The sequence below is a fragment of the Lissotriton vulgaris genome, chromosome 1_1 (genome assembly GCF_964263255.1).
Source record: "Lissotriton vulgaris chromosome 1_1, aLisVul1.2, whole genome shotgun sequence".
NCBI classification, from domain to species: Eukaryota; Metazoa; Chordata; class Amphibia; order Caudata; family Salamandridae; genus Lissotriton; species Lissotriton vulgaris.
In genome coordinates this window covers 1966863288-1966888115 of record NC_141685.1, presented here as the reverse complement: position 1 = coordinate 1966888115, position 24828 = coordinate 1966863288, and positions in this window count along the sequence as shown.

The window sequence follows — 24828 nt, the reverse complement described above, 5'->3', positions numbered from 1 at the left end:
TTCGGAGTTATTGAGCTTGGATAGAGCTAGATGTCCGCTAGCTACCTCTAGTTATCCCTTCCCTAGGGAGCGGTTGAGGAATAGGGTTTTAAGTTGTCTTTTGAATTCAACAAAGGAGGGAATGGTTCTGATGTGGGGGGAATAGAGTTCCAGATTTTTGGAGCTCTTCCGGTGAAGGATCGATCCGCAGTCTTTTTTCTTCCAGTTTTTGGGGGGATGAGTAAGTGGGAGTTTGAACTTCTCAGGGTCCTAGTCTGGCCGGCTTTTTTGAGTTTTTTCGCCAGGTATTCGGATTTGCCGGTGTGAAGGGCTTTATGGGTGAGGCAGGCTGTTCTGAAGCTGATCCGCATTTCGACTGGAAGCCACTTAAGTTTTCTGAGTGTGGTGAGATATGTTTGAATTTCTTGATACCGGTGATCATTCTGGCAGCCGCATGCAGCTTTGTCTTGATGGGAGCCAAATGCACTTTAGAAACTCCAGAGAGGACTGCGTTCCCATAGTCTCAAACGGGCCACACAATTACTAGTACTGTCAGTACTATTACTAGTACTGTCAGTACTAGTAATTGTGTGGCCCGTTTGAGATCACTGGGCGGAATGAAGGATTTTATTTTGTTCAGTAGTCTGAGGTTAAGGAAGGCACTTTTGGCTGAATTCTTGATATGCCTCGTCATGTTCAATTTTGGGTCTAGGGTGAATCCTTGGGATTTGACAGAGTCTGCTAGAGTGAGATTTCCGTTGAGTGCATCAATGGCTTTTAAACATTCCGCAATTTGGGGGATCTCTTCCTTGTTCGAAATGAGAAGTATCTCCGTCTTGTCGGGATTTAGTTTAAGGTGGTTGCATGTCAGCCAGTCTTGGATGTCTCTCAGTACATCATTGAGTCTTTGAATGTCTTTGAGGAAAGTAGTTTCCAGATAGATCTGGGTGTCATCAGCGTAGAGATGGAAGCGTATGTTGGCTTTCATAAGTAGTTTGGAGAGCAGTTCCATGTAAATGTTAAAGAGTTGCGGTGATAGTATCGAGCCTAGAGGGACGCCTTTATTGACTTGTTGGAGGTCGGAGGTGAAGTTTTTTATTTTTATTTTTTGAGTGCGATTGTGCAGAAAGGAGGCGAACCATTTGAGAACTACCTCACCAAGACCAGCTCTTTCTTGGAGGGCCCTCACGAGGAGTTTGTGGTCTACAGTGTCAAAAGCTACAGAGAGATCAAGGAGAAGGAGGAGGCAGCATTGGTCAGAGTCTACTGAACCATGGATATAGTCGATGATGTTGAGGATCGCGGTTTCTCTGCTACAGCCTTTTCTGAAGCCGGACTGATGGGGATCCAGGATGTTGATGTTGTCCAGGTGTTGGGTTAGTTGATGTAATAAGCATCTTTCTAGGGTTTTTGAAAGAAGGGGGAGGTTCGATGCAGGTATGAAGTTGTTCAGGTCCGTAATATCTAGGCCGGGTTTTTTCAACAGGGGTGTGACTTGGCCCATTTTAAGGCAGTCTGGAATGATTCTGTTTTCCAGGGAGCTGTTTATGATTGTGCTCCAGAGAGGCGCTAGGGCGTGTTTCAGTTTTTTGGTCAGTAGGGGAGGAATGGGGTGTAGGACATGCACTGAGGGTTTGGAGGAAGAGATCAGCCTGACTATCTTGGTTTCCTGAATGGGGTGGAAGCTTAGCCAGGAATTGACGGGGGAACCAGGAGAAAGATCATTCGATCCAGCCAAGATGCTCTTCGTGGGATGCGTGTTGTTGATGCCCAATGAAAGTTTGATTTTCGTGATCTTATCATTGAAGAATTTGGCAAAGTTATTGCATAGTTCTTTGGAAGCCTGAATGGAAGACGACGCAGGCTTGGAGGTTTGTTGTCTAATGATACTATACAGCTCCTTGGGTCTGTTTTTGACACTGTCCAGCGCCGAGCGGAAAAATATGGATTTCTTGTTTTTGATGTGATTGTTGTACTTCCTACGGGCGGATTTGAGTTGATCACGGAGATGGAGGTAGGGTTATTTCTCCATTTTCTTTCTTTGGCTCTTCGTTCTCTCCTTTCAGAGGTGAGGTCGGAGTTGAACCAGGATCTTGATGGAGTGGCTCTGCTCTTTTTTAGCTTTAGGGGAGCTAGTTGATGGAGCATGGACAGTAGATTTGCCTTGTAGCGCTCACTGAGATCGTTTGTGGAGAGATGGTTGTTTGTGTCAGGAAGAATAGAGCCTATCCGCTCTTCAAGGATTCCCACGGGGATCTGGGAGAAGTTTCTCACCCATTTGGAAGGGTCTTGCATAGGTGTTTGGAAGAGCGTTAGTTGATTGATATGAAATGAGATCATGTGGCGATCTGACCAGTCAACTGGGAGTATGTGGTTGATTGTGATTGTGTTTCTTTGAGCGATAATAGCATCCAAGGTGGCTCCTTTGTAGTGGGTCTCCTCAGTGCAGTGCTGGAATAAATTATTGTCACTTAGGAGACTGGATAGTGATTGAATTAGTGGGATTCTATCGCAGGTTAAGGTCGCCAAGGATTAGAATATTGCATCTCCAAGCGCACCATGAGCTGTCAGGTCAGATAGGTGTCCCCCGAAAGTGGAGGTGTTACCTGGAGGATGATGGAGAAGATGGCAGCGTAAAGTTCCATTATCTTTGGTCTTGATGTATTTGAGAGACATTCAAATGAGTTGAATTTGTATGAGTCTATTTCCATGATGGCCATGTTATTTTTATAGATGATAGCTACCCCTCTCCCTCTCTGGTCTTTTCTGTCTTTGTTGATGATGGAAAAACCAGGGGGAACAAGCATGTCTAAGCATGGTGAGGCTAGTTCATTGAGTCAGGTCTCCGTGATGAATGCAATGTCAATGTCGTGGGAGAGAATGGCCTCTGCTAGTTCAGTTGCATGCAGCGAAGCCCACCTGCAGTTGATGAGCAAGCAATTGGTGAAAAGCTCTTTGTTGTTGGGAATCTCTTCTATGGGTCGGGTGGTTAGGACGGGTGGTCTCCGAGGGTTTGTGCCGGTAATGTCTCTTCGGGACCCATGATCACTTGGATTTTGGATTTGGGGGAGTCAAAGGGTGGTGACAACATAGACTTGGGACCCTCTCTTGTTTACTTAAAGCCAGGGAATAGAGAGGAAAGCAGCAAAACAACAGAAGAAAATTCCCCCATGGCCTAAATCTTATTTTACTTGCGACATTGTTCAAATACTTTATAGAGAGTCCTTCAAAACATAACAGGTACACATATTTTCTTTTTTATTTTCAATAATTTATTGATTTTTTGTATGTATATCAAAAAAGGTTTTTTTCTTATTTTCTGTATAATTTTCTTTTTAGTTCATTATTTTTCTTATAATCATATACACATTAAAATCCAACTCATCATATTATTATTTCTCAAGTTTTAAATACATTTCAAAAAGACACCCATACTGCCACACACCTATCTACACTCGCATACTACTCATACATTCGTCTTCACACACTCCTCTTTTTATCCAGAGCAATCTCTTTTTTCTGTAGCTGAGGTGACACTGGTTATAGTGTGGATTCCCACGCCAGGTCGACTAGCGTTTCAGTGGGCTTGTACCACCTTCCCCAGGACTGACAGAGAAAAGTTTGCTTCCTTTTTGTGTGGACACTGGGTATCCTCTAAAGATTCTAGAGAAACACAGAAGATATATCCATATCTGCAAAACCACTCAGTTCAATTGACAGTCCTATGTACAAGATAGTTTTAGGACCTTGTTATTTGGTGTATCCTTTTTTCCTTTTTTCGGAAATATGTAGGCACGGGTGTTTAGCAGAGTTTTTTATTTTAATCAGGAAACTAGGATTTCAGTCACTTCCTCAGATTTCGTAATAAAAAGATCTTTATGTTTTCTAACTTTTGCACTCAACCGTGTTAATCTTTGGTTCGCGTTTCAATAATCACTCCGTCTGCAAACGCCATGGTCAAAGGGGGGTGAGTCATAAGAGGCGGCTAAATTGGTTGCTTCAGTGTCTGACATGGCTGCTTCTGTTCTAGTGGGTCTTGAGGTCGGGGTTTGCACCAGTGTATGAGTGTCTTTGAGCCCTAGTTGGAAGTGTTTGCGATTTTTGAGGTAGTTTTTGGCCAGGATTCGGTGTCCAATCTTGGGGGTCCCTGCGGCAGCGTTTTGAGGGTTTCTGAGAGCCAGGAGGAGCTCTTGTGGCTATTGGAGTTGGAAGTGGGGGAAGCCCAGGGGAAGAATGGTGTGGTTTGCGTGCCTTATCAATGTTTGAGAGGATTTCGGCCAGGCCTCGTGTGATCATGTCTATTTGGTTTTCAAGTGTCGCGAGTCGTGTAGCAACAGAGTCGTGAGAGGGGGTGGTGAATCATGTAGTCACGGAGTCATGTGTGGGGGTGGGGGCAGATTGGGGGGATTCCCTTTGAGTGGTGTAGGTCAGGTTTGTGGAGTGATGCATCTTGCTCAATGTGTAGAGCAGGTTGTCCCCTTTTGTAAAACCAGCAGGGGTGTGAACTGGGTCATGAAAAGAATTAGAGTTTTCTGAGATCAGTGCGCAAACTAGTGAGGCTAGGGACCACTGTTGGCGGTACTCGTTCCTGATGTTGCGGTGGGAGGGTCCGAGTGGGGAGTGGGATTGTGTTTTCCTTAGGGAGTTGTGAAGTATGGCTCGCAGGGGTACTGTAGTGTGAGGTGATTCGGGGGTAGACAGTGGGGGTAAGGGGTGGTGTGGGTTGTGTTTCCTGTTGGGGCCTATTCGTTGTAGCTGGGAGTTGGGTTGCGACAGGTCTGGGTACGTGTGGAACAGCGGACAATAGTGTGGGGAAGAGGTCGTCGAAGGCGTCAAGGTTATCGTTGTTTGACTGAATGAGGACAGTACCGTTAGTGAAGATGGTCACAGAAGTGCTCCCTCTTCTTGACGAGCGATTAGGGAGTAAATCTGTTAATTTGCAGCTATGTGTTGTGGATGTGGTTTCGGCAATATAAAGTTGTGCTCTAAGGGAGGAGATTCAGACTTTTGGTCTCTCCGTGTGAAAAATTAGGTCCATTTTAATCGGACCTTTGGAGGAGGATTGGTAGATTTCTGTATATAGGGATTTTTTGTGCTGTCAGATTAGTTTCTGTTTGAGGCTTCACTTCTTTTTGCAGACAGGTGGGGGGGAGGTTCATAGTGAATGAGTTCAGGCTGTGAAGTTTCAAATGGGTGGTTAGGGATTGGGTGGGGTGAGATTGGGAGTCAAGAGCCATAGTGTGAGCTCTGTGAGCAGAGGGATCAAGCCTCTGAAAGGGAGTGTAGGGGAGGAGACGAAAAAGGCAGATCTGCAGAGAGTGCACTAGTTGTTGCGATAAAGGTTGTCGTCATTGTTGGTCTTTAGCAAGTTAGGAGTTAGACTCTGGGCAACAATGGTCATTTGGTGGCCATCATAGGGCTAGGCAGGATCCAGAGCGGGATAGTAGCTCCATGTAGGGCTTGAGTTCTAGTTACCAAAACTACTTTTGATCATGTAGGTGTTTGCTGGGATCGATCCCCTTAAGTAGAGTCCTTGTCTCTGATATTAAGTTAGTGAACCTTGATTGAGGGTATTCTGTGACTCTTGGTGCTCCTGAGGCAGCCGTCATGCGAACAGGCAGCCTCTGCAGTGGGCGTGGGGCTTCCTAAAGGGCTGCAAGCTCCTGAGGACGTTCTCAGTTCACTAGGGGCAAAAGGGATCCTGACCCAGAGGGTTAAGTGCCTTAGATGTGTCAGGAGCCTAGGAGCTGAGGCAGCACAGTAAGGGATGGGGAAACGCCATCTTAGGGTCAGGTCAATACGTAGGAGAGGATGCACTATTTTTAGGGTTTAGTCTTTGGTGGCATAGGCTCGGAGGCCTTACTCCTTGGTGAAGTGGTCGCATGTGGCGGCCATTTTAAGGTCAGTCACAAATGCAGAATATTAGCTAAATTTTGGCTATGAGCACGTCAAATGAGCGAGAGCACTTGTTTTGCTAACGGATACCTTCGGGGCTGATTGGGTAGTGTGGCCTCAGCTTAATTAGGTGGGAGCTGAGTTGCACGGTGGGCCCTATTCCTTAATGGAATGGTCTCGCGTGGTGGCCATTTTGAGGCCAGTCATCTGATCCTTATAGGCTTTCTTCATGCCTGAACTGGTGACTTTACTCAGGCACTAGGCTGGGTGGCAGTTACTTTAGTGTTGCTGGGGATGTGTGGCCTCTGATTGAGGGGAAGGAGGCCTTGGTGCTCGGCAGCCTTACTCCTTGCAGGAGAGGTCACGCGTGGCGTGCATTTTAGGGTCAGTCGTCCTACCTCAGGTGCTGCTCCGGGGCAGAATCGGGGCAAGAATCCTTCCAAACTGGCGACCTGCAGCCCTTGCTCAGGAGAAAGCCTTCGTCTGGGCTGTGCTTTTGTTTGGAGGTTTCTCCGGTGACCGATGCTGATCCTAGAGTGCTTTCTGTCAGGCTTCTGGTAATTCTGGAGTATCGGCGCAGAAATTGGGTCCGTGCCAATGCCGTCCTTGTCGATGCGGTCTTCAGGTTTATTCACATCGGTAGGAGGGTTGCAGTGTGATTGGGGGAGATGTCAACTTTCTGTGTGACATTATACAAGGGTGCAGTCATTAAGTCTATCTCGGAATCAATTGTCTATAAGCTAGCCTGCACAGCCTTCAACATAGACCTCACATCTTCTTCCTGCGTGGCATCCATGGCGGCCCCTGCCATTTCCATGGGTTGCACGGAGCTGCCTTCGTGCTGTCTCATCACCCTTTTGTCAAAGGTTATTTGGGCTGCTTATCATCAGATTTCCCCGATCCTTGGCACAATGGGGAGCATGTTGCTTAACTGCACCAGCTTAGGTTTGTCGTCGCATTAATGTCTATGCAGGGGGTGGCTGTCGTTCCAGAGCATTAATTTCATGGCCCGTCCTCAGCCTCTGCCTATTGCCCTGATACACTGAGCCCGCATGTTTTGCACATGTTGTCTGGGGGGTGTTTCTTGGGTGGCCCTCACTGCTCTGGCCCCAAACACGTAGTGTTGCACAAGGTCTTATAGCCTAATTAGTTACTGGAGGTGTGGTCCGTAGGCCATAAGTATTGCGCTGCCCTTGTGTGCATTGCCACCAGCATCGCATTTAACACTATCAATTTCCATTTACTCTGCTTGCTAAATTATTTCATGTGGTGTGGCCTGATTCTGCCGTGTCGCCTCACCTGTCTGCGTCCTTCTGCCGGTGCAGTGTTTCATGTCTAGCACGCCCCTGGGGTCCAGGCTCACACACCAATGCCAGTGCTCTACTAAGCCTATTCCACCTTAGCCCAACCTCTGCAGCGCTGGGACGCCCAATGGTAGCCATCGCGCTTTATAAATTATCTTTTCATTTCATTTCATTTCACTGTGCACTATGGCTGGGAGGAAGGATGAGAAGGAAGAATACAGCACCCTTATATTTTCTAACCAATATACCTCATGTCCGATTGTCCACCCAGTTGTCCACTCTTTTTCTTTTCAAAAACACAGAATCACCAATAGCTCTGGCCACTGAGCCCAGTCCTTTGGGTTGTCCTATTCTTGAGAGTGCCACAAACAAAATGCCCAACAGGATATTTTATTATTTTTGATAGTATATAACATCTACTCTACTCTAGTACCAAAATTGTAGTGATGTGTGTGGTGTATGTATTGTATTTTCAATCTTGCTAGTGAAAAAATAAAAAGGGAGATGCGTATATGGCGTCTAAAAATTGTGAAATGATTTTCCTAGACTTAACAGTAACAGGGCCGATAGCAAAGGCAACGCCAGCCTGGAGGAAGCTGATGCAGCAGCTGCATGGGAAGAGCCAGCAGCAGTTGCAGGCTGTGGTAAGTCATATTCCTTATTTATTGACAATACACTCGCTGCAAGAGTGTACATTGTACTTTAGAGACTAAGTTGTTGTGAACAGTTGAAGAAGACACTCATACTTCGCATCAGCAGGAGTTGAGTAACTAATGGCCCCTCCGGCCTATCTTCAACTCAGCAGAGAAAGTTTTAAGAAGAGTCAGTCAACCTTGATGGGTTGATGGAAAAAGAAAAGAAGGATGAAAGGAGGAAGAATGGGTGACATGTAATTTATGACTGGCAGAGAACGAGGCATGGGTGATAAAAGGGGGCCAAGGCTGCATGTAGGTGACTGATAGGATGCATGGTTGGTTGCAGGATGGGTGAAAGGTGGAAGAAAGGATGCCTGCGTTGGTGGGTGGGTGAAACTGTATGGGTGAAAGGAATCTTCTGGGGGTTTGATGGGTCAAACTCAAAGGCAAGCAAGCAAGGACGCATGGGTGGTTAAATGACAAATATATGTTGTTGGTGAAAGGTTTCTTGGGAACAATACCATGTTTGGATGGATGCATTCCTGGGTGGTATCATAAGTGAAGACTGGATAAACAGAATGTAAAAGAAAATTAACCCAAGCCAGAGTAGCAAAGCCAAGGGTGAAGAATAAAAAAAGGAATAATGCAATAATAAATGGAAAAATCCCTGCCAAGACCCGTTTTTTCCAAGGTTTTTGATTCAAAGGTTTGAGGTTGTATTTCAGAATACTCCCTTGACCCACAGAAGTTTGCAAGCACAAAAATGCATTGTGTAGGTACCCACCCATCATCAATTGCTTCCCTCCGAGGCCCATTCCTGCTCCCTAACCATATAATTTCGACTGTGTCAGCCATGGGTGGCTTATCGCCATCGGCTGCATGGTTACAAGCAAGCAATAGTAGTACCTCATGTCCCATGATGTTGCGATGTATATCTTCATTCATATTAGTAATCATATCATCTGCCTTGTAGTAGATGTCAGGGAGAAAGTGAAATTGAGCAATTGTCATTGATTTAACAGAGTATGGCCATAAGAGAAAAATGGAAAAATGTGTAGTACGGATGCCCCACCTGCAGACAGCAGTAAAGTAACAGGATTCTGCAACACTGTCTAGGGCACAAGCTGACTGAGCTGGCATGCCTACAAAAATAATTTAGCTGAACAAGAGAGTGAAGAAGAATACTTGTCTACTGAATGGTGCCCAATGCCTGAAACTCTAATCACATTCAAATCTTAGAGGCTGACGTAGTGAGGATACCACAAATGTTGTGTACTGCAAGTGCTACTGTGCACTACAATTTTATGTGTATAATTTTGTGTTACTGTTTTGCAAAGAGTATTGGTAACAATTTTCTTTTTTCTTTCTTGATATAGCTACTACTTCCCTCCCCAACAGGCAGTAGTAAGCAGCCAAGACCCGACAACAGAAGCTTGAGGCCATCAGGGATGAATATCAGATGCTGGTGGCTCTGGCAAAGGAGGGGGAGGATGAGGCAGCAGCTGCAGTCTCCAATGCCCAGGGACCCAGCCAGGCCCTCCCAGTTCCTCCAGTGGTATGGTGAAGTGGTCTGGCAGCCGCGCATTGCCAGTCAACCACTGCTGCCCACCCTGTTGTTCCTATAAAAACTTTCAGTGACTCATGCTCCTCTGGATCGCGCGCCTAGAGCTCAGGATAGAGGAGCGCTTCTACCTTCTTGAGTGCAAGATTCAGCTAGCCCACTGCTAGACCTCAGTCTCTTGACTCTTGCCCCTTTTAAAATCTTTTTTCAGTGGGAGGGACTTGTTGGGAAGAGGGTGGGAATGTGGGAGTTGGGGAAAACATGGATGTTATTTTTTATGGACATTTGCTTTTATGGATAATTGTTTTGGACTTGCCTTTCTTTACTGGACATTGGTTGGGGTTAGGGAGAGGGGTGGGTCAGGTGTTGTGAGTTTCTTTCCTTCTAGTTTATATTTATTAGGTGAATACATTTTTTATGTTTTTACATATGATGTAAATCCTTTTTGGGGGATACCCTTTTACTTCGCACTGTGTGCTTTGCTGCAGGGTGGCAGCCAGTTTTTGAAATCTGTTGATAGTGTAACACACCAACAGACAGATGTGGTACTATCATTTGGCCTACTACTGTCAGTCTCTCCTCCTAGTCTATGCAGTCTGTAACTAAACCCCTATGGACTCGAAAGGGTGTAGGTGTGTGAATCAATTTCCATAGTTTATACATTATTGCAATTCCACACGTCTTCTCTTATCTATGATTGATGATTAGGCAAAGCAATTGCTGCATGGTGATAGCTTGGTTTCCCAAGGTGCCCTGGTGGTAGTAGTAGTAGACAGTAGCATTTGGAAAAAAAGAAAATGAGACAGTTACCTGAGGGAGACTAGGGAACGACTAGTAGAAGTACAATGAGTACACAAGAAGAAGACTGCCAAACAAGAAACCATGATGATAAGCAATGCTAAAGTAAAATAAAACAAAATGGTGGGCTAGCCTATTACAAGTTTTTACAAACTTGTTTTCAGCACATCTGCCCCAGCAAGTGTGTTATCAAATATTGGTGTAAATTTAATTTAGTCACACCTCAATAAATCCTATCCCCCAGCTCGGGGGAAGAAGGTTAGAGTTTGATGAATGGTTGGGAATGGGGATTTTCTGGAAAGGTTTGACGAAGACAAACACTACACATGAATAACACATTCTTCGTGACAGCCGACCATCATAAATCTGTTAAGGGAGAAAAAGGAATTGCTTGCATGATGATAACGAGTAGTACTAGGCTAGTACAGGGCGGTATATTAATTATGCATTTGTCTGTCTGCCCCCAGGGGGACCCAAGTTACATACATTATGTTCAGATGTTCCGGACTTCCTTTGGAAGAAATAAAATACAATTAAAATATCTGTAGGAGTCAAATATAAGCAAACATAAACAACACACACAGTCATTGTAATGATTGAAGAGAAAACAAAATGATACTGTATTATTGCCAAATTGGGAGTTGCATCTCCACATTCCTCATGGTCCTTCCTTGGACTGTCCATCCGTCAATCTTGGGTGCCTGGCGGATGCAGTTTGGTAAGGTAAGTTTGAGTTGTTTTTCCAGTTTGATGCAGGGTGAAGGGGCTGTAGATGGAAAAACAAAAATTGAAAAATCAAGGAGAAAAGTTCAACTGCATAATTGAGGAGGAGTGCAACAAGAAGACTTTTAGAGGCGGCAGGGGGAAATCATGTCTGTTTGCTGCAGTTACCTCCAATAACAGAAACAAACCTCCCCACCCAACCTTCACTTAGCTTTGAATTTGAGACAGACAGCACAGTGCGCACACACACACAGCAACATAGCATTTTCCAAATTAACTTAAAAAATCGATGCCCCGCTGTCAGTCACACCACACTTGCCACCACTACTACACAGACATGTAGGTCTGGTGTTGTTTTTTACCTTCAGGCCACTTCCCTGAGTTATTCAATCAATCATCTCTGGTCCTTCTGACTCCTACTGAGAGTATGGTACAGTGTCCAACCCCATACCAACAGTGTCCCAAGTGAGTCCCAGACTCGTCCCAACTGAAAAATGCAATGCATAGGTCGGAAGTAGTACAATTTTGGTATTGAACAGCAAGAAGGGAAAGATTAACTTGAGTCACTTTTTTGTGTGTAGAATAGGAGACAATATTCACAACAAACAACAACCACTCAGCGTGAAATGCATGACATCATTTATCTGTTCTTTCAGGGCAGTCCCTCTAGGATAGGAAAGGATAGATTTATAGTCAGGGCCCAGGTTTAGAGGCAGGCACACATTTCACATTTGTTGTAATCTCCATCCAATGTCTGGCTTGAGGGAAATAGCTTTAGGGCGAGTCAGGCAGAGTGGACTTACTTTTTCACTGACCGCACACAGTTGCAACTTCAATCCGGTAATAAAAATGTAAGACGGAGGGAATGGATTTGTGAACCAGAAAGACAGTGATACACACAAACCATAAAGTAAATAATGTTCCTTCGCTATATTTTTGGGGGGGCTTAAAGTAAATAATGTTCCTTAGTTATATTTTTTGGGGGGCTTTTTTGGGGAGTCAAAGGAAGAAAAAAAGTAATTTGAAAGTCTAGTTGTCGGGGAATTAGAACTCGTCCTCAAATTCTGGTGGTTCGCTCAGAAGTAGGTCACCTAACACACTACTTCCATGACCTGAGTCGCCGTCAACCTCATCTTGAGGTACTTCAGGTATGGTGTAATCTGGTGGTATAAAGTGCTGATTAATTTTGACCATGGTTACCCTTTCCACATTTTTGGGTGATTGACTGGTCCTTCTCACTGTCAGAACACCAGCAGCACTGAAAACATTCTCAGCAGGGACACTTGCTATGGGGCAAGCCAGATAGTTTATCATCATCATCCTAAGCACTGACCAAATGTGCCTTTTCCTATACCAATACAGAAATTGGTTTTGATCAAAGTAGACCTCTGTCGTATCATCCAGAGATGACTGGACCATTCGCTCAATGGTCATGAGTGCTCCCTTTGTTCAGTCTCTTTTGTCTTTGCCTCAACACTGGACTTAAGCCCCACCTGACTAAACTATTCCTGTGCCGATTTTGGGGCTGATGCTCCTGTTCTTATTGTTGTTTATATTGTTCTGGGTGTTGTTAGTGGTTTTGGCTTTGGGTTCTAGTTGACTGGCTTGCACAGATATCCAGGTGTTGTAGCTGGCAACATCCCTGTCTGAAAAAGTAATGAAAGTGTCCAGTAATGGTTTGTACCGTGGATCAAGACTTGTGGCAAAAATATAATGGTTGGATGACACAATACCTCTTTGCACCCTTGTATTTTCAGATAAGGGAAGGGTTAGGCTCTCCATCAACTCATGTGCTCCTATCTTTTCCTCTGCACCTGTGTACATTACATACACCTCCTTTAGCTGTTCCTGTAGCATCCAACAATGGGATAGCTTGGCCCATGATACACTCCTCCCTGCTGACTTCGAGTGTGAAGACCTCGATAGGAAGTAGCATCTCTGTCAGGCATTTTACTAGGTCCCATTGGTCCATCTCAATGATCACACCTTTCACAGTAGCATTCTCTCTTTGCCTGACATATTCTTTGATTAGTCTGTGCAGCTCAAAAAGACGCTCAAGGATTAAATAAGTTGAGTTCCAACGTGTTGGCTCCTCCTGGATGAGTGCTTAAATTGGCATTCACTAATTACGTTGAATGATCCTCAGCTATTTCCGGGCATTAAAAGAATGGTTGAAGTGTGTGAAGATTCTTCTGCAGGTGGTCAGTAAGTTGCTGACTCGGTCTTCTTTTTTCAGAAAGTGTTGAACAATGATGTTGATGTAGTGCGCCAAACACAGGCCACTGAAATAGCCACCATTAGCCATGGCCTTAACTATATTACTGCCACCCTGGCAACAAAATCAATGCTAAGCCCTCTTGATTGCAGCCATTTAAAGACCTAAGTATTACAGTCTTCCAAAATGTTTGCAGCTGTATGGGCTTTCTCCATGGCAAACATGGCTACTGTAGCATGCTTCTGTGCACCATTAGAAATGTTGTAGTACAAAAGGGGGTGGTGATGGACAGAGCACCTGAATCAATCAAACACTCACACCCAGTCAAAAGATCTGAGTTTAATCCATCACCGTTCTTTAGCCCACTCTGCCACCCCAGTTCAGACATGGCTATATGCAAATCAGTCTGACCCTGTGCCTCATGGGAACAGTCCAGCACGAACTGCCAAGTCATGTCTTCCCTGGACCGGAAACAAGCTTCCGAGGACCGGTTTCTGGCATTCCAGCCGTCTTCAGCCCGGCTTGCTTGAATACAGTGGCAGAGTGAGCAAGGGACTCACGTCTGAGCATACCCTGCCATACTTATGGCGGCCAAAAGCGGTACAAAAGGGGGTGGTGATGGACGGAGCATTTGAATCAATCAAACACTCACACCCAGTCAAAAGATCTGGGTTTAATCCATCACCGTTCTTTAGCCCACTCTGCCACCCCAGTTCAGACATGGCTATATGCAAATCAGTCTGACCCTGTGCCTCAAGGGAACAGTCCAGCACGACCTGCCAAGCCATGTCTTCCCTGGACCAGAAACAAGCTTCCGAGGACCGGTTTCTGGCATTCCAGCCGTCTTCAGCCCGGCTTGCTTGAATCCAGTGGCAAAGTGAGCAAGGGACTCATGTCTGAGCATACCCTGCCACACTTATGGTGGCCAAAAGCGGTACAAAAGGGGGTGGTGATGGACGGAGCATCTTAATCAATCAAACACTCACACCCAGTCAAAAAATCTGGGTTTAATCCATCACCGTTCTTTAGCCCACTCTGCCACCCCAGTTCAGACATGGCTATATGCAAATCAGTCTGACCATGTGCCTCATGAGTACAGTCCAGCACAAACCGCCAAGCCATGTCTTCCCTGGACCGGAAACAAGCTTCCGAGGACCAGTTTCTGGCATTCCAGCCGTCTTCAGCCCCGCTTGCCTGAATCCAGTTGCAAAGTGAGCAAGGGACTCATGTCTGAGCATACCCTGCCACACTTATGGCGGCCAAAAGCGGTACAAAAGGGGGTGGTGATGGACGGAGCATCTGAATCAATCAAACACTCACACCCAGTCAAAAGATCTGGGTTTAATCAATCACCGTTCTTTAGCCCACTCTGCCACCCCAGTTCAGACATGGCTATATGCACATCAGTCTGACCCTGTGCCTCATGGGAACAGTCCAGCACGAACTGCCAAGCCATGTCTTCCCTGGACCGGAAACAAGCTTCCGAGGACCGGTTTCTGGCATTCCAGCCGTCTTCAGCCCGGCTTGCTTGAATCCAGTGGCAAAGTGAGCAAGGGACTCAGGTCTGAAAATACCCTGCCCCACTTATGGCAGCCAAAAGCGGTACAAAAGGGGGTGGTGATGGACGGAGCATCTGAATCAATCAAACACTCACACCCAGTCAAAAGATCTGGGTTTAATCCATCACCGTTCTTTAGCCCACTCTGCCACCCCAGTTCAGACATGGCTATATGCAAATCAGTCTGACCCTGTGCCTCATGGGAACAGTCCAGCACAAACTGCCAAGCCATGTCTTCCCTGGACCGGAAACAAGCTTCCGAGGACCGGTTTCTGGCATTCCAGCCGTCTTCAGCCCGGCTTGCTTGAATCCAGTGGCAAAGTGAGCAAGGGACTCACGTCTGAGCATACTCTGCCACACTTATGGCGGCCAAAAGCGGTACAAAAGGGGGTGGAGATGGACGGAGCATCTGAATCAATCAAACACTCACACCCAGTCAAAAGATCTGAGTTTAATCCATCACCGTTCTTTAGCCCACTCTGCCACCCCAGTTCAGACATGGCTATATGCAAATCAGTCTGACCCTGTGCCTCATGGGAACAGTCCAGCACGAACTGCCAAGTCATGTCTTCCCTGGACCGGAAACAAGCTTCCGAGGACCGGTTTCTGGCATTCCAGCTGTCTTCAGCCCGGCTTGCTTGAATACAGTGGCAGAGTGAGCAAGGGACTCACGTCTGAGCATACCCTGCCATACTTATGGCGGCCAAAAGCGGTACAAAAGGGGGTGGTGATGGACGGAGCATCTGAATCAATCAAACACTCACACCCAGTCAAAAGATCTGGGTTTAATCCATCACCGTTCTTTAGCCCACTCTGCCACCCCAGTTCAGACATGGCTATATGCAAATCAGTCTGACCCTGTGCCTCAAGGGAACAGTCCAGCACGACCTGCCAAGCCATGTCTTCCCTGGACCAGAAACAAGCTTCCGAGGACCGGTTTCTGGCATTCCAGCCGTCTTCAGCCCGGCTTGCTTGAATCCAGTGGCAAAGTGAGCAAGGGACTCATGTCTGAGCATACCCTGCCACACTTATGGCGGCCAAAAGCGGTACAAAAGGGGATGGTGATGGACGGAGCATCTTAATCAATCAAACACTCACACCAAGTCAAAAAATCTGGGTTTAATCCATCACCGTTCTTTAGCCCACTCTGCCACCCCAGTTCAGACATGGCTATATGCAAATCAGTCTGACCATGTGCCTCATGAGTACAGTCCAGCACACACCGCCAAGCCATGTCTTCCCTGGACCGGAAACAAGCTTCCGAGGACCAGTTTCTGGCATTCCAGCCGTCTTCAGCCCCGCTTGCCTGAATCCAGTTGCAAAGTGAGCAAGGGACTCATGTCTGAGCATACCCTGCCACACTTATGGCGGCCAAAAGCGGTACAAAAGGGGGTGGTGATGGACGGAGCATCTGAATCAATCAAACACTCACACCCAGTCAAAAGATCTGGGTTTAATCAATCACCGTTCTTTAGCCCACTCTGCCACCCCAGTTCAGACATGGCTATATGCACATCAGTCTGATCCTGTGCCTCATGGGAACAGTCCAGCACGAACTGCCAAGCCATGTCTTCCCTGGACCGGAAACAAGCTTCCGAGGACCGGTTTCTGGCATTCCAGCCGTCTTCAGCCCGGCTTGCTTGAATCCAGTGGCAAAGTGAGCAAGGGACTCAGGTCTGAAAATACCCTGCCACACTTATGGCAGCCAAAAGCGGTACAAAAGGGGGTGGTGATGGACGGAGCATCTGAATCAATCAAACACTCACACCCAGTCAAAAGATCTGGGTTTAATCCATCACCGTTCTTTAGCCCACTCTGCCACCCCAGTTCAGACATGGCTATATGCAAATCAGTCTGACCCTGTGCCTCATGGGAACAGTCCAGCACGAACTGCCAAGCCATGTCTTCCCTGGACCGGAAACAAGCTTCCGAGGACCGGTTTCTGGCATTCCAGCCGTCTTCAGCCCGGCTTGCTTGAATCCAGTGGCAAAGTGAGCAAGGGACTCACGTCTGAGCATACTCTGCCACACTTATGGCGGCCAAAAGCGGTACAAAAGGGGGTGGAGATGGACGGAGCATCTGAATCAATCAAACACTCACACCCAGTCAAAAGATCTGGGTTTAATCCATCACCGTTCTTTAGCCCACTCTGCCACCCCAGTTCAGACATGGCTATATGCAAATCAGTCTGACCCTGTGCCTCATGGGAACAGTCCAGCAGGAACTGCCAAGCCATGTCTTCCCTGGACTGGAAACAAGCTTCCGAGGACCGGTTTCTGGCATGCCAGCCGTCTTCAGCCCGGCTTGTTTGAATCCAGTGGCAAAGTGAGCAAGGGACTCACGTCTGAGCATACCCTGCCACACTTATGGCGGCCAAAAGCGGTACAAAAGGGAGTGGTGATGGATGGAGCATCTGAATCAATCAAACACTCACACCCAGTCAAAAGATCTGGGTTTAATCCATCACCGTTCTTTAGCCCACTCTGCCACCCCAGTTCAGACATGGCTATATGCAAATCAATCTGACCCTGTGCCTCATGGGAACAGTCCAGCAAGAGGTGCCAAGCCATGTCTTCCCTGGACCGGAAACAAGCTTCCAAAGACCGGGTTCTGGCACTCCAGCCGTCTTTAGCCCGGCTTGCTTGAATCCAGTGGCAAAGTGAGCAAGTGACTCATGTCTAAGCATACCCTGCCACACTTATGGCGGCCAAAAGCGGTACAAAAGGGGGTGGTGATGGACGGAGCATCAGAATCAATCAAACACTCACACCCAGTCAAAAGATCTGGGTTTAATCCATCACCGTTCTTTAGCCCACTCTGCCACCCCAGTTCAGACATGGCTATGTGCAAATAAGTCTGACCCTGTGCCTCATGGGAACAGTCCAGCACGAACTGCCAAGCCATGACTTCCCTGGACCGGAAAGCAGCTTCCGAGGACCGGTTTCTGGCATTCCAGCCATCTTCAGCCCGGCTTGCTTGAATCCAGTGGCAAAGTGAGCAAAGGACTCACGTCTGAGCATATCCTGCCACACTTATGGTGGCCAAAAGCGGTACAAAAGGGGGTGGTGATGGACGGAGCATCTGAATCAATCAAACACTCACACCCAGTCAAAAGATCTGGGTTTAATCCATCACCGTTCTTTAGCCCACTCTGCCACCCCAGTTCAGACATGGCTATATGCAAATCAGTCTGACCCTGTGCCTCATGGGAACAATCCAGCATGAGCTGCCAAGCCATGCCTTCCCTGGACCAGAAACAAGCTTCCGAGGACCGGTTTCTGGCATTCTTGCCGTCTTCAGCCCGGCTTGCTTGAATCCAGTGGCAAAGTGAGCAAGGGACTCACGTCTGAGCATACCCTGCCACACTTATGGCGGCCAAAGAAATTTTAGCAGCCATTAGAAATGTTAGCAGTGTCAATACCTGCAGATATATTTTCTCTAACCCCCACAAAAGAGATGCAGTGTGCAGTGATGCACATGTAATCAGTAGCTTGGCAACTGGTCCACATGCCTGTTGTCAGGTTGATGGAGTGAACAGCATATTGCTGCAAAGCTTGTCCAAGCAATTCCAGCACGTTATGATGTAGTGCTCCAACAGCAACTATGGCAAAATAGGACCGGCAGGGAATCTTCCATTTTGGGCAGATGGCTGCCACTAATTCAAGAAAACTCACCCCTTCCACAAAAGATAAAGGGAGGAGATCCATCACTAACATTTTAGTCAGCTTCGCATTGTACAAACATGCCATTGGATGGTTGTGTTCATACTGCCCCTCCGACCTAAATATGCTGTGAATGGTAGCCTGGATTTTTTTCTTTTCTAGTGTCACTGATGCATGAGACTTCTTGACATCATATGTTGGGGTCAATGCTCATTTCTTTGTTGTAGTTCTCACTTGCCTTGGACCCCTTGGTGTCTTGGCCTGACTCTTGTGCCATTGCGATATTGCTGATGATATTTTGGGCGGTACCACTGCACTTCTGGGGACAGGGCTACTTTGTGTACCAAAGAAAATGTCTTCCTTTTTTTCACCTTCCACCGTGATCGTATCTTCTTCATCACCCCCACCAACAACACTTTCAGTTTTTTGGCAGATAAGGTGTGCCTTTCACTCGAGCAAGTGTTGTTCTCTCAGATGGGTTGTTTGGCCTCTGGTACCATAGTTTGTACCAAGCTTACCCATAGTAACACCTACTCCTCAAACTGAGCATATAACAATGTTCACCTCCTTCGTGCTAACTGAAAAGGAGTCCCAATCTGAGAGGGCAATTTTTTGACGCTGCTGGTGCCACTTGCAGTGTCGATGAACTGGTAGCTGGGCACGATGTTTGACTCTCTGAAGTACCTACTTGTACAGAGGTGGTTGTGGTGGGTGTAGGTCACTTGTAGAAATAAATGAAAAAATAAGGTCACTAGCACACCTGTTTTGTTGATGCTTGTAAAGTTTAAGCTTCAACTACACAACTGTATTCTATCTATAGAGTGCTGCTAGGTGTCAAAGGGCTGCCTGTCCCTAAGTTTCGGACTCAAAGAATATAGGTGCAAGACGATTGTCACGACCTGAACTTAGCGCACTGCTGTGGTGAATCTATTTCACTCTTTCTCAAATTTTAAAAATCAAGTTAAAATTTCGTTTATACAATAATCACACTTCATAATTTATCTGTAGTATGTCCTTGATTCTGTAATTTTCTTTTTTGTTGTTTGTTGGAGATGTTTATCTCCTGTTATATGTTTTGTATTTACATATTTTCCAAAGAGCAAGTCATTTCTTCATGACTACATGTACATAATATTTTCTTCAATTATACATATATAATAATAGTTGAACTTTTAACATGAAAGTAAATCATAGGAGCGATTGATGATAGTTGGCCCGATGTATTTCGGGACATGGAGTCTCTTCCTCAGGGGCCGCTGTAAATGAAACGTTGTGAAAAAAAAGTCATTGCACATTCCTGTATCTCATTATATTCACATCACTTGAACGCTTATACTTTCAAAGTTATAGGCCGACTAAAAAGGTTCTGAGACACACCTCTTGTGGCATGCAATGTGCAAATTGTTACCAATCCTGGTTCAGTGTCCTTTATCTATCATAGGGTGTATAGACTAAATGAAAGAGCTCAAAGATGAAACAGTGCTCAAACTAAAGGAAAATCTAATAAATAACAGTGAAACGTGTATCTTACGCGCTAATTGATCTTCCGTGTCATTGTGCTCAAGATCCTCACGGAAAAACATTCAAGTGGAGTGAAACATGTAAAAGAGGAAAAATTACTTACAAAGAAACAACTAGTCCCCTACTGAAACTACAGGCCACTTACCACAATACATTTTTAAAATGATGAAATGTACAAATAAATCCTGGTGCATGGCCCAAATCAAACAAACACCACCAATTTTCCAACTTACTTGTGAAATCTCAAATTGAAAGTCCTCAAACCCAATGATATATATAATGCAGCAGATACAAAGAGTGATCCTTCCAGCTCCAAATCCAAAGGAAAAGTGACCAGGAGATGGACAAAAAACTGGGAGGAGCCTGCTGGTTAGGAACAGGAAGTTGGAGACTCTTGGGCACTTCCTTCCTCTTAAAAAAAAGAAAAGGACTTCTTGCACAAAAAAATATAGCCGAATCTCAATTTTAGGAGTTTATTTACTCCAAACTATTATTTTGAGAAGGTTTTGATGCTGCTCCGGGAGAGAATATTCTCCAGATTGAAGTCACAGTTCATCGGGATATCATCAGTGATGTCATTTGAGATGTCATCAGTGATGTCATCAGTGATGTCACTGACCATGTCATGAATGATGTAATATGTGACATCATCAGCAGTGGATTGTGGGCGCGCAAGTTATAGTTAGTACAACTAACTATAACAGGGGAATTTCAATGGTTCTATACCAGTGAAATGTGTAGCTAACTATACCACTCCTAAAACCTATGGTTTTTTCAGTAGATTTCTAAGGTTTTTTTAAATGCTAATTCCTAACTATAACTAATCTGAAACCTATGGTTTTTCCAGTGAATTTCAAAGGATTTTAAATGCTAATTCCTAACTATAACAATGAACACAAGTGTCCCTATAGGAATTATTCAGTAAACATTCAATGAATTTCAAATAGCCGCAAAAGCGGTCAATTATTTCGCAGAAAAGCAAGGCAAACAGAATTAAGCTGTTTTATTATTCAAAATATATTTTTTAAACTTTTGTCTTTCTTTGTACTTTTTTCACTTTTTTATATACACAACTTAAATATGGCAACAACAATACTACGATATTAGCAAACAAAGTTCTCAGTAGTATAAGGCAACTTTTGTCATACAGATGGGACAGTAAATAAATACCATGTCCAAAACAGTATTAATCACTGAATAGTAATTTAACAGTCAAATAATGTGACAGAAAGTAAACAAAACGTTGCCAAGCGTCGACGTTTCGGTCCTCAATCGGTTAAAATAATCCAAAGGACCATCTTCAGGACCACACGTTGCACATATTCATCTAAAAACAAATACATCTATAAGTATATAATATACAACGACCTTGCCAGAATAGTAACGTCCACCTACTCCAAAAGAAAATACCGAAATTGTGACACCCAACACTTAAAAGAGACACTCAGAATGTCCACCAACACCAGGGACATAAAAACACCAATACTAACGTGCTATTACCGTGAATAAACTCACTAAAATGCACAAAAAGATATTTACACAGTCTGGATAGCAGTGGGCTTACCCAGGACCTCCAGCCGGAAGCCAAAGCGTTATGCACTGCAAAAACCTTAATGTCTGAGGAATAAGAGAGAAAACCACTGTCATTGATGAGTGAGCTGAAGAAACCCTACCTAGAGGCTGTGAAAGCAACACATACTATGATAAGGCACATACCTACAAGAGAGATCGATGTCCCAAATAGACACTCCTATTGTACCAGAGAGAAATCAATCCAGGAAATACCCACGTCACCTAGAAGGCAAAACACTACATTACTAAGTGTTAGCGTGCGTGTGAATCACCCCACTAATCAAGCCCAGCCCTAAAAGTAAGCAGGGAACTTCTCAGCAAAAACTTACTAAAAGGCGTGGGACATGCACCGTAGTTACACCTCGATCCGCCACAGCGTCCGAACAGAGCATCGGAAGGGAGCCGTGTGATGGCGTTTAAAGACGTCATGACATCACACGTTCAAGGGAGCCATATTGGTATAAATACACAAGGTGGATTCCTAACTATAACATGTCTGAAACCTATGGTTTTTTCAGTGAATTTCAAAGATTTTTTAAATGCTAATTTGTGAATATTTTTATTGTTTTTTTATATTTTCTAACTACAGTTTTTAAATCTTTTTATTTTTAGATGTCATTTTTTAAATTACATTACACATTTTTTTATTAATTATTTTTACATAAAAATTTTGTTTTCATTATTTTATATTGTTTATAATATACTTAAATGATTTTTATTCTTTTTTTTTGCAGTAGCGCACCCTACCAACACCTTACTCATTTACTGCGCGAAACGTGTCCGCCATTTTAGGGTCGCTGTCGAGGATCCGTGAAGGGTGTGCAATGGGTACAACTTTTCCCACGCGGTTGCTATGCGACTTGTGCGCGACGCCTTGTGCATACGCAAGATGTACGTATAACACGACGTGGCAGATGCGCAGGTAGCGCGTAACATCATATACATATCAGATGCGGAGTGTGTACGACTTCCGCGATTTTTTCAAAGTTGAAAAACTCATTTATATATATTTAATATACATATTAGGACAAGAGATTATCTGAGGTTATTATTTTATAAATTTTCTTTAACTTTCTTAAAAAGTACATCACCGTTATCCTATGGGTAGAAATTCACTTAGCAGGTAAATAGTGTTATCGTTACCTTTTCTTACTCAGTGGTGGATCCTGGATACAGAACTACTGCATCTCCTCTAAACAGTTGAAAAAATGCAAATTACCAAAGATGCGCGGAAGCCCACGTCTTTTATAAAAAAAAAAATCGCTAGAATGCGCGGATCATACGGGCCCCCGCGATTTTTTCCAAAAAAAGGCAAAAAAAATAGGGGCTCTGGGAGACCTTGTGGGAACCCCTGAGGAGACCTAAAGGATCGAGGTGTGTCTACCCTCCCCCTTTTCACATTTTAAACACACATTTAACACGCTTCTTCATCCTCCATTGTACCAAGACATAAAAAGGCTGCCAACAGTTTCTAGTTTTGAATGTTGACATCCACTTGACAGCCAATTAGCCTTCAGTGCGTGATCGGAAGGGTGCCCTTATGGTACGATGACAATAAGCGGAGTATCCATATTCAATTTTTTTATGGGAAGTGGGCCGCGTGTCCCCCCTCCCGTACCCAATTCGGGGCACCGGCGGCCCCAGTCCCCAGGGCATGGCTAATTATATATTATTATTTTATAGAGGAGGGCTGCAAAGCCCCCCTCCTGAAGCCACTTCAAGACCATGGGGACATCCGAACTCTATCTATGTTTGTACCCTGTAGGATTTGCCTTCACTTTGCGCATGCATGTTTGTGGTAGCCCATGCGTGTTAATATTACGCATGCACACAATACATCCCACCGTCTGGCTATGTACCCCTAACTTATTTAATTTTATTTGCGCATGCTCAATTACAACATGCCCAATCACAGCTCTCACACCCAGTGACATCATGCTCAACCAATCATCCTTCTGCAAAGCACTTATAAGCTGCCACCCTTCTTGAACTTTTCCTTTTCCGCAGTCACAGACATTGAGAGTGTTCGTATCCACTTCTTCATAGGTGAGCACTTTTTTTAAGAGTAATTAAATTGATTAATCTGAAAAATCTTTAAATACCGCGTAAATGCAAATTTATGTTCGATTTGGCAATGCTGTTTTTAAGCACGCTTTCCTGCTTTTTTATTTCATTAAAGTTGACTTTGTGACTTTTCTTTCTGTGCAAATCACTTAATCCTGGTGCGTTTGTTTAATTTGCCAAGCGCCATGTGGCCGCTCCTACAGCAGTGTGCTACGTGCTGTTAATGTGAATGCGATGTAGTTTTTTTCGTGTAAGTAGTGCGTCACGTTCCCCATGCATTGCAAAAGTAATGTTTTCGGTAAAAGTGTATTTTAGCACGGTTTCCAGCTCTTATAACTTAAATATTTTGCCTTGGTAGGCGATGTTTCTCAGCAAATCACTTAATCCTGCCGCATATCATTTTTTAAGTAGTGCGTCACGTGCTGCTTCCTCTCCATGCACTGCACATGTAATTGATTGGTCAATGTTGTATTTTAGCACGCTCTCCATGTTTTTTTAATAACCTTAAACTTCATTTGTCCCCTGTTCTATCTCATTATACAGTCATCTCAACCATGAGACGTACTGGTCGCCAGAAGCTGTCCTGCCCATACACTATACCATGTGGTGGTGAACAACTTGACACACCAGATCCACTGACTGCTCTCCATATGTTATCAGCCGAAAATTGCAATGGACCTAATGGAGTTATCAGGTTTGTCTTCAACATTTCGTGATAGAAAACAATTCTGAGATAAGCATTTGTGTATTTCATGTGTTTGCAGACGGATAACTGTGTTATTGTCATGTTTTACTAGAATTCGTAGGCATTCTGAAATCAACCAAACATAAAAAAGCATGTCCTCACGATTTTATTGCCCAAATATGTGATTTAAAATTGACCAATGTATGAGTTATCATTTTTCTTGCTTCTATAAATATTTTTATAAAATATAAATCTGCATTGTGATAGTCCTATAGACGTTTCTTTCTGAAACCCATTTCTCATTTAAATGCTCGTTACACGTTTTCAGCCTGTACTTCAGATAAAAAGTAAAAATGTTGATTTTTTAAATTTTTTTTTAAAACTTGTCTTTTAATTTTCCTTGCTATTTATTTCTGAATTTCTAAATCATGGAAGTCCAAAAAAGGGTTCTATCAGATAAAGCCCATGAGTTTGTGAATTAAGTGAGTGACCAATCTCAGCCTAACATTTGTATAATGCAATACTATTTCCTATTTTGCTGTCCAAATATAATCTCTGATGAGTACTTTTCATCCCCAATCCTATTGAGAACAATTGTTTTTATGAACATTAAAATTAAGCTTGGACATATGTACAACATATATATTTTTAACTCT